Here is an 11,105-nt window from a genome sequence, read left to right on the forward strand (position 1 = left end):
GCCTCCTGTCCCCCCCCAAGGCCCTGCAGAGGCCGGAAATGGCCCATTTGCTGACTTCCGGTGGGCCCAGAAGGCCCCCAAATCAGCTGGCCGACATGTGCATGCGCGCCAGAGCTGAGCTTGTGTGCCCACAAATATGACTCCGCGTGCAACCTGTGGCCTAGTCCTTCTGTTCTCTAGACTAGCCATACCCAATTCCTTTCCATACCCTTTCCTCCTATCTGGTGTGGTTTCGTTGGTTCCACATGCCAGTGGTGGCGCAATGGTTAGAATGCAGTATTGCAGGTTAACTCTGCTCACATTGCCAGGAGTTCGATTCCCTCAATCCTTCCAAGGTCGGTAAAAGGAGGACCCAGATTGTTGGGGGCAATAGGTTGACTCTGCAAACTGCTTAGAGAGGCCTGTAAAGCACCGTGAAGCGGTATATAAGTGCTATTGCTATTATTCTCGACATACCCAATTCCTGCAGCTGTTCATCGTACGTTTTAGCCTTCAGTCCTTAATCATCTTTGTTGCTCTTTCCTGCACTCTTTCCAGAGTCTCAACATCTTTTTGATATCGTGGTGATTGAAATTATTATTTATTTATTTATTATTTCAATTTGTATACCGCCCTACTCCCGAAGGACTCAGGGCGGTGAACAGCCATAGAATAAAACATATGAGTACAAAATTTAAAATAAAATAAAACGAATTAAATAATTTGGCTGAAAATTTAAAACCCCAATAATTTAAGACCAAATTTAAAATTTCCATTTAAAAAGGGGAAAGACTTAGGTCAGGCCAGCTTGATGAAATAAGAACGTCTTGCGTGCGCAACGGAAGGTACACAGATCCGGGATCCTCCGTATCTCCAGGGGGGAGCTCGTTCCAGATCGTAGGTGCCCCCACAGAGAAGGCTCTCCCTCGGGGGGCCGCCAGTCGACATTGTTTGGCCGACGGCACCTGGAGGAGCCCCTGTCTATGGGAGCGTACTGGTCGGTGGGAGGCTATTGGTGGTAGCAGGCGGTCCCGCAAATAACCAGGTCCCGCAAATAACCAACTAGATGCGATATTCCAAGTGTAGTCTTACTAAGGCATTATAAAGTGATATTATCACTTTATGCAATCTTGATTCTGTCCTTTTGTTAATGCAGTCTGCATCGGTTAAAGAGAAACTAGCTTATCTATAGGGCTAGGGCAGAGGCAGTTCATTGAACCTCTGGGTGGCAGCACAGTGGCATGATAATACTGAAGCAACCACACATTTACATCCCAAAGGAGGCACCACCTTGAATTTTGCATGCAAATCTGTCAATCTGAGCTACCTTGGTTCAAAAATTGTTGCCCTATTATGCAGCATTTCGCCCGATCCGATAGCAATGGAGGTGGGTGGTTCGGAGAACTGGTAGCAAAAATCCCTGCCTCCCCCATGCCCAGCTGAGCTGCGCGATCATCAGGAAGTTTTTTTTTTAATTATTTTTAAAAGCATTTTTTCTACAACCTCTTCGGCCCAAAAAATGCTTTTAAAAGTAAAAAAAAAAAAAAAAGCCTCCGATGATCGTGTGGCTCAGCTGGGATCGTCAGAGGCTTTTAAAAGCGTTTTTTTTACAACCTCTTCAGCCAGAGGTTGTAGAAAAAATGGTTTTAAAAGAAAAAAAAAAGTTGGCCACGCCCACCCAGTCACATTACCCCACCACCACCACCAAGCCATGCCCACAGTACCGGTAGTAACAAATTTTAGATTTCACCACTGATTTCGCCCCAATTGAAGGTTAAAGAAAAAGAGACACGAGTTTACTACATAGATAAGGGCCCAGTGCATGATAGAATCCCAACATAGAAGATGGGTAACATTTCCAGTCACTTGGGAACATCAGTGTAACAGTTTATGACTTTCTTCCCTGCTTCCAGGGTGGATAAAAATCAATGATTTTTTTAAAAAAAAAATCAAAAAAATCAGATTTTTTTTATTTAAATCGGATTTTTTTTTATTTAAATCGGATTTTTTTGATTTTTATCGGATTTATTTTAATAAAAAACTTTTGGGGTAAAAATCTATCGTAAGATAGTTTTCTATTTAAGATACATAAATAATTTAGTTTATTCAGCCTGAAATGGAGCTTAGTTATGTAGCATGAGGCTGTATATTCTGCAACACTGGGACTATCGGTGAGTCAACAGCGGGTCAAAGGAGTAGCAGAGATGACAGTTGCTCTTTAAAAATTATGATTTAAATCGAGTTGATTTAAATCCAGCCTTTTTACTAGTGATTTAAATCATGATTTAAATTGTGATTTAAATCAACTCGATTTAAATCAAATCCACCCTGCCTGCTTCTAATAAGTCAGGGCTTTAGTAAAATCACAAATAACAAATCAAGCAAGAGAAACAACTTGTTGAAAATCTGCACGTAGGTAGTCCACAACTTACAACATTTCATTTAGTGACCATTCAAAGTCACAACGGAACTGGAAAAAAAAGTAACTTATGACTATTTTTTCACCCTGACAACTGTTGCAGCATTCCCATGGCCACCAGATCAAAAATTCAAATGCTTGGTAGCTGATTCATATTTATGACAGTGGCAGTGGCCCAGGGTCATGTCATGATTTTGGTGACCTTCTGAGAAGTCAACCGGGAAGCCAGAAACAATAACATTCCTAACTTAACAACTGCAGCAATTCACTTAACAAGTGACCGGGAGGATTTTTCATCAGGTTCGCCTGATCCGCCAGTTGCGTCCCTTTCTAGATTGGGACTCCCTACACACGGTCACTCATGCCCTCGTCATCTCTCGTCTGGACTATTGTAACGCTCTCTACATGGGGCTCCCCTTGAGGTGCACTCGGAGGCTCCAACTGGCGGCGAGTGTGGCCGCGCGGGTGGTTATGGGAGCAACGTGGAGTTCCCATGTAACACCTCTCCTGTGCGAGCTGTACTGGCTCCCGGTGGTCTTCCGAGTGCGCTTCAAGATACTGGTTATCACCTTTAAAGCGCTCCATGACTTAGGACCTGGTTATCTACGGGACCGCCTGCTACCACCAATAGCCTCCCACCGGCCAGTACGCTCCCATAGAGAGGGGCTCCTCTGGGTGCTGTCGGCCAAACAATGTTGACTGGCGGCCCCTAGGGGGAGAGCCTTCTCTGTGGGGGCACCTACGATCTGGAACGAGCTCCCCCCGGAGATACGGAGGATCCCGGATCTGCGCACCTTCCGTCGCGCGCTTAAGACTTTTTTATTTCATCAAGCTGGCCTGGCCTAAATCTTCTCCCCTTTTAAATATAAATTTTAATTTGTTTTTAAATTATGGGGTATTTTAAATTCAGCCAAATTATTTAATTCGTTTTTAATCTATTTTAAATTTTTGTATTTATTGTTTTATCTTGTGGCTGTTCACCGCCCTGAGTCCTTCGGGAGAAGGGCGGTATAGAAATTTAATATATATATAAAAAAAAATTGTAGCAAGAAGGGTTGTAAAACCGGGCAAAACTCACTTAACAACTGTCTCGCTTAGCAACAGAAATCTTGGGCTCAATTGTGGTCATAAGTCGAGGACAACTGGTCCTAGCCATCAAACCAGAATTCAGGTTTTAACACAGACTTTAGCTGACTGGTTGCAAAATGTTATGATACTTTTTAAAAGCGGAGAGGAAGATGGATAGCCAGAAATTGCAGGAAGATGAAAGGCCCCAAAGGGATAAAACTAAGTGGTGGCACTGAAAGCCAATGCAGCACAGCAATATCTAAAATATATGTAGCTTGTTATTTTCATTTGTCCAGGAAAAGTACAAATGTCCATGGTGATACAGCTACAACTAAGAAGGCTATTGGGAATTGTTTATGTTGGCTTGGCTAACAGAAGAGCCTTGGTGGAGCAGCAGACTAAAGTGCTGTTAAGTAGCACTTAGCTGCGCAGCTGCAATTACTGCGAGTTCAAATCTCACCAGGCTCAAGGTTGACTCAGCCTTCCATCCTTCTGAGGTAGGACCCAGATTGAGGACCCGGATTGTGGGGGCAATAAGCTGACTTTGTATAAAAAAGAACACCGCTTAGGGGGGGCCCGAAAGCCCTACTAAGCAGGTATATACAAAAGTATGAAGGCTATTGCTTAATGCATTGTAAGCCGCCCTGAGTCTCAAGAGAAGGGTGGCATATAAATTGAACCAATAAATAAATAAATAAATAGAAGCTTCTATCCAACTCCATCATAAATTTTCCTCTCCTAATATATGGACTTTAAAAAAGAAATTCAGGTAGTCCACGACTTACCACAGTTCACAATGACCATTCAAAGTTACAACAGCACTAAAAAAAAAGTGACTTATAACCGTCACACTTTCACACTAATAACCGTTGCGCCATCCCCATGGTCATGTGATCAAAATTCAGACGTTTAGCAACTGACTCACATTTATGACGGTTTGCAGTGTCCCGGGATCATGTGGATCCCCTTTTGCGGCCTTCTGACAAGCAAAGTCAAAGGGGAAACTGGATTCATTTAACAACCGTGTTACGAATTTAACAAGTGCACTGATTCATTTAACAAAGGTGGCAAGAAAAGTCACAAAATGGGGCAAAATCACTGAACAAATTTCTCGCTCAGCAGCGTAAAATTTGGGCTCAATTGAGGTCATAAGTCAAGGACCACCTGTAGTACATGAGTCACAACTGCTTATGTACAATATGCTAAATCAGTGGTTCTTCACCACGGATCCCCTTTAAATACCTTTTGGGGCCATGGACCATGGCCACAGCCCACCAAGATTTAAATCATACCATTTTTTCAAGTCCCCCTGGGATGACATCATGGCCCCTGGACCACAGTTTGAGAACCACTGTGCTAAATCATAATTGTTGGCTTCACACAGGCTAAAAGCAAGGAACATGAACTATTCTACATAGGCACACAATTTATGTCTCCCCTTAATACCATGCATATAAAGAATGGTTGCTGGAATTGGGTATGTCTAGTTTAATGACAAGGAGGACTAGGGGAGACATGATAGCAGTGTTCCAATATCTCAGGGGTTGCCACAAAGAAGAGGGAGTCAAACTATTCTCCAAAGCACCTGAACGCAGGACAAGAAGCAATGGGTGGAAACTAATCAAGGAGAGAAGCAACCTAGAACTAAGGAAAAATTTCCTGACAGAACAATTAATCAGTGGAACAACATGCCTCCAGAAGTTGTGAATGCTCCAACACTGGAAGTTTTTAAGAAGAGATTGAACAACCGTTTCTCTGAAATGGTATAGGGTTTCCTGTCTGAGCAGGGGGTTGGACTAGAAGACCTCCAAGATCCCTTCCAACTCTGTTTTGTTCATGCAAGCTCTGAGCTCCAAGTGAGGGACTTTTTTAAAAAAATCTACAATAGTTTGCTCTTGTTGTTTTTGAAATGAGACATCTGAAAAGTCTGAGTGCCTTTTTCTCCCAGACTGTAGTCACTTCCTGATCTGGTTCTAAATTTCAGAGTTTCTCCCCTTCCCCATCACGTTACCAGATCACAACCCAGGAATCCTGCACTGCAAATCACCATAAGTGATGATTTGCAGTGACGAGGCAATGTCATGTCAAACCTCCACTTCTAGATTTTAAAAGCGCTGCCTTTTATTCTTCCTGTTTCCTAAGGCAGCAGCATGACAAAGTCAGCCGATCTTTAGAATGACTGAGATGAAAAATTGACTAATGAAGGGTGAATCATGGCATGGGAAAATCCAAAAGTTAACTACAGCAGTAGCTAAACTTAATTACAAAGGAAACAATTCCTACAGTAGTGCTAGCGCTACAGTTACCTGCACCTGAAAAGACACACCACAATATACAATTACCCCACTTTTTCAAGGGCTTATCTTTGACCCATGGCATCACACACCAGCCATGCAGGCTCAATAACTCCCTAAACTCAAATGTCATCGGTCAGCTTACACCCAAGCCTTTTGTCCAATACAGCTAGTCTTCGACTTACGGCCACAACCGAGCTCAACGTTTCTTGCTGCTTAAGAGAGACATTTGTTACGTGAGTTTTGCCCCATTTGACGACCCTTTCTTCTCACGGCTGTTAAATGGATCAAATGAGTGACACGGTTGTTAAGTGAAAGGTCACAAAAAGTGAAGTGAAGGTTGCAAAAAGGTCAGAAAAAGTGACCGTATGACCACAGGACACTGCAACCGTCGTAAATATGAGTCAGTTGCCAAGCATCTGAATTTTAATCACACGATGGTAAGTGTGAAAAATGTTCATAAGTCCCTTTTTTCCCAGTGCTGTTGTAACTTCGAGCAGTCACTGGTCAAACTGTTGTAAGTCGAGGACTACCTGTACGGAAAAATCCCTCAGGCACAAATTTTAACCATACCACGAACTACTAACCGGCCACCCACGATTGACCACAATGTATTGTGTGAACCCAACCCACCCATCCTAGTGAAGGCCACATCAGGTGAATGCAAGAATCGAGCACAACCGTGGTTCCATTTCCCGACCCGGCCAGATATCGGGATTCCGATCTCTCTCCAAATCGGGATTCCGATCTCCCAGGGCCTCCCGCCCAAACGAAGGGAAAGGCCTGTCGCCAGTCGATCACCTCGCCGATCCCGCGTCTCCAAACCGTGCAAAACAATTCCACGCGAATGGCGACTCCCGGTCACGTCACGGCCAGATGAGTCGCTCCTCCATCTCTGGCTGTTGCACCGGTGCAGATCCAGCAAGGGAGGCGGAGAAAGCGAGAGAGCGGCCGCCTGGCTTTTTTGCAAAAAGCCCCTTAAAAGCTCCCAGTCCTGAGCTGCCTCCGCACCGGGCGGTTCTTAAAGGCACAGCAGCCGCGGGCAAAGCCTCTTTTCAGGGCGAGGAAAGAGCTCCGTTGCCCTCCGGTTTAAATAAACCGGGCCCCGGTCCAGGTGCCTTGTTTCCCTCAAACAACACCCCCCGCCCCTTGAAATCTTTCCCTTCTCCGATTTGCAATGGATGAGATGGCAGAAGAGTCAACCCTGATCTTCGGCTTTGCCCCTTGCCGGCGCCCTCTAGTCGTAGAGAGAGACTACACCGCCCATGATCCTTTAATCTCAGGGTCCCTTCCCCCCCCACGCCCTCCGCATGCAGTTACAAGTCCATCCTTGCAAGTTTGTGGCTTTAATTTGGGGAAGGAAGGAAGGAAGGAAGGAAGGAAGGGGGAGGGAGGAAGGAAGGAAGGAAGGAAGGAAAGAAAAAAGAAAAAGAAAGGAGGGAGGTGGGTGGGAGGGAGAGAAGGAAGGAAGAAAAAAAGAAAGAACGAGGGAAGGAAGGAAAGAAAGAAAGAGGGAGGGAGGAAGGGAGGGAGGAAGGACATAAAGAAAGAAAGAAAGAAAGAAGGAGGAAAGAAGGAAAGAGGGAGGGAGGGAGGAAGGAGAGAAAGAAAGAGGAAGGGAAGGAAGGAAAGAAAGAGAGGGAGGGAAGGAAGGAAAGAAAGAAAGAAAGAAAAAGGAAGGAAGGAAGGAAGGAAAGAGGGAGGAAGGAGAGAAAGAAAGAGGGAGGGAGGGGGAGGGAGGGAAGGAAGGAAAGAAAGAAAGAGAGAGAGAGAGGGAAGGAAGGAAGGAGAGAAAGAAAGAAAGAAAGAAAAAGGAAGGAAGGAAGGAAAGAGGGAGGAAGGAAGGAAAGAAAGAAAGAGGGAGGGGGAGGAAGGGAAGGAAGGAAAGAAAGAAAAAGAAAGAAAGAAAGAAAAAAAAGAGAAAGAAATCCATTAGGAATTGCCCTTACAATCCCATTCATTAGCTTCTCCCCCTATTTGCAAACCGTGGATGAATGGAGGAAGGAGGGGAGTTTTCTTGAGGGGTGGGGGAAGTCCTGCCCTGCACAAGATTTTAAAAGGAATAAGAACTTCCCCGGATCGAGACCGAGTAAATCACTCCAGTCCCATCAGGTAAAGCCTTTTTTTTCCCCCCGGCGAAAATAAACACGCACTTTGTATGACTGGAAAAGTCCAACAACATCGCAGTCAACTCCGTCCAAGTATACGGTCATCAAGCAATTCGATATATATATATATATACATACATACATACAATAAGCTAAATCTCTCTAAATCTCTAAATCTCCCATACATATATAATAAGCATAATGTAATATAGTAAAATACCGATCTATTTCCCCGATCACCCACCAGATCTCGCCCTGGATCAAGCCGGCAGCCGCTTCCCTGCCCCCTTCCGCCAGCTGATCTCGCTCTCCCTCCTTCGCTCTCCCTCCTTGTTTATTTCCCCTCTTGTGCTAGCGCGCCGGCGCGTCAGATCCGGGAAGGGTCCCTCCACTAACGCCTTAGCAACCGCGCGGGCGTCCCTGGCAACGCCAGGTACCAACGTTCTAAGGCCGCCCCCCCCTCCAGCCCCCAGCCCCTTTCCACGGTACCTTTGGAAGCTGTTTTCAGGGGAAAAGAGGTCTTGGAGATGCAGGTGGATGCGAGCCAGGTTATTCTCTCTTCCAACTCCACGGTATTCTCCCCGAAGCCCTGAAACTTGATTTTTCAAACATTTCCACTATATATTCTAAATAGTCTGCGATTAATATGTATGGGGTGGGTGTGTATGTGTATATGTGGGTGTGTATGTGTGTTTGTGTGTATAATATACATATACATACACATCTATTCTATTCTATTCTATTCTATTCTATTCTATTCTATTCTATTCTATTCTATTCTATTCCATTCCATTCCATTCCATTCCATTCCATTGAGTGGTGGGTTGCCCCCGGTTCGGACCGGTTCACAAGAACCAGTAGTAAAACCGGCAGGGAGGCCCCGCCCACCACCCCGGATGTCATCATTGGTTATCTGCGCATGCGGGATCTTAGATTTATTTATTTATTTTATTTTATTTATTTTATATTGGATTTCTATACCGCCCTTCTCCCTAAGGACTCAGGGCGGTGTACAGCCAGATTAAAAAAAACATGCAGAACAAATATTAAAAACAATTAAAAGATATATAAATTTGGCCCAATTAAAACTCATTTACCAATTAAAAACGTTTAAAACATTTAAAAACAGTTAAAAATTTCATCTTAAGCCAGCCCGGCTTGTTTAAATAAATGGGTTTTAAGGGCGCGACGGAAGGCACTGAGGTCTTGGATTCTCCTTATCTCTGGGGGGAGCTGATTCCAGAGGGTGGGTGCCCCCACAGAGAAGGCCCTCCCCCTGGGGGTCACCAGCCTGCATTGTTTGGCTGATGGCACCCCGAGGAGGCCCTCTCTGTGGGAGCGCACGGGTCGCTGGGAGGTCGTCGGTAGCAGCAGGCGGTCTCGCAGATAGCTAGGCCCTATGCCATGGAGCGCTTTAAAGGTGATAACCAACACCTTGAAGCGCACCCGGAAGACAACTGGGAGCCAGTGCAGCTCGCGCAGGAGCGGTGTTACATGGGAGCGCCATGCTGCTCCCGTCACTACCCGCGCTGCTGCGTTCTGGACCAGCTGGAGCCTCCGGGTGCTCCTCAAGATCCCGTTGCGAACCGGTAGTAAAAGTAAGTAGAACCCACCCCTGATTCCATTCCATTCCATTCCATTCCATTCCATTCTTTCTACCCTGTTTCCCCCAAAATAAGACATCCCCTGATAATAAGCCCAATTGGGCTTTTGAGCGCATGGCAATAAAGCGAAGCGCTTATTTCAGGGCTCAAAAAAAAAATATAAGACAGGGTCTTATTTTTGGGGAAACACGGTATTCTATTTTTATGTATGTATATAATATACAATGTATAATACACACGCATACACACTGTCTGTGTCAGTGTATATCAAAGATCACCTGAGGTACTAATAACACTCTATAAAGCCTTAGTAAGTAAATACCTAGAATACTTCGTCCAGTTTTGGTCGCCACACTATAAAAAAGATTTTGAGGCTCTAGAAAAAGCGCAGAGAAGAGCAACAAAGATGATTAGGGGACTGGAGGCTAAGAGACTGTCCAGAGATTGGACAGCTACCTGTCAGAAATGATGTAGAGTTTCTTGCTTGAGCAGGGGGTTGGACTAGATGACCTACAAGGTCCCTTCCAATTCTGTTATTCTATTCTATTCTGTTCTGTCCCATTCTGTCCTGTCCTGTATATGTGTGTGTGTCTATATAGCATGCGTATGTGCATATTTGTGTGTATTCTTTTGAGAGCGGGCATCAGAATTTCATTTTTTAATGTGTGCCAGTGTGTTTTGTTTTTTTTAAAATTTGATTTATATGCCGCCCTTCTCCGGAGACTCAGGGCGGCTTACAGTGCATTAAGCAATAGCCTTCATACTTTTGTATATTTTATACAAAGTCAGCTTATTGCCCCCACAAACTGGGTCCTCAATTTACCTACCTTAGAAAGGATGGAAGGCTGAGTCAACCTTGAGCCTGTCAAGATTCGAACTTACTTTAATTGCAGACAGCTGGTGTTAAACTACAGTGCTTAGTCTGCAGAGCTATCCAGGCTCCTGTGTTCCCAGAAAAAATGTGACAATAAAAGTTATCTTATTGAAAGTTACCCCAGAACAAAGCACTGTCCCCTCCATCTTTTCAAAGGATCCCACCTCCTGAATCCCGCCAGTATTGCTCAATTTCTGCAGGACGAATTAGGGCTCTCTAACCGATAAAATAAATAAGAGCGCTGCCCATGGTTCTGGAATGGCAACTCTTTTAACTTTTCATTAGAACAGACTGGCTATCAAACTAGTTAATGACTGACTTTCTAGGAGACTTCCTGAATCCAGCTGGCTGGATTTTCAGCACAACAGATTATGAATCAGCTTGATTAAACACGAACGGAGGCAGAGTTTGCACAATAAAGCTTAACAAGGTCAGCTAAAGATGCTGTCTGGATCTGGATTTGTACACAACAACCTTGGTTATCCCAAAGCAGGGGTGTCAAACTCGATTTCATTGAGGGCCACATCAATGGGGAGGGGTTGTATGTGGCCAGCCTGATGTCACTAGCGTCAGGGGTGCCTGTGGTGGCCTGAGCACTCTGCCAGCAAAAACGAGTTCCCCAGCTCAGTTTTTGGCTGCGACAGCCTCCTGCACCCCTCTGGCAGTGAAAATGGAGCTTGGGAGGGCCGTGTGCAGCCGCCTTGAGCTCTGTTTTCACTGGCAGCGGGCTGTAGGAGGCTGTCACGGCTGAAAATGGAG

General features: G+C 45.0%; 1 protein-coding gene across 4 annotated transcripts in view; it reads right to left on the minus strand.

Moving 5' to 3' along the window:
• The window catches only part of PPT2 (palmitoyl-protein thioesterase 2), an 82,919-nt gene extending 74,698 nt beyond the window's left edge, over positions 1-8,221 (minus strand). Inside the window, exon 1 of one of the 4 annotated variants that reach the window (XM_034421460.3) lies at positions 8,113-8,221. The gene's annotated coding sequence lies outside the window, so the exon portion shown is untranslated. Of the gene's footprint in view, positions 1-6,393; positions 7,066-8,112 lie in introns of those variants that run through there. The other 3 variants (XM_034421459.3, XM_034421462.3, XM_060693337.2) reach the window with 3 other exon arrangements.
• Positions 8,222-11,105: the final 2,884 nt, after the last annotated feature.

Source organism: Pantherophis guttatus, chromosome 2 (genome assembly GCF_059756535.1).
Source record: "Pantherophis guttatus breed Tessera chromosome 2, ASM5975653v1, whole genome shotgun sequence".
NCBI classification, from domain to species: Eukaryota; Metazoa; Chordata; class Lepidosauria; order Squamata; family Colubridae; genus Pantherophis; species Pantherophis guttatus.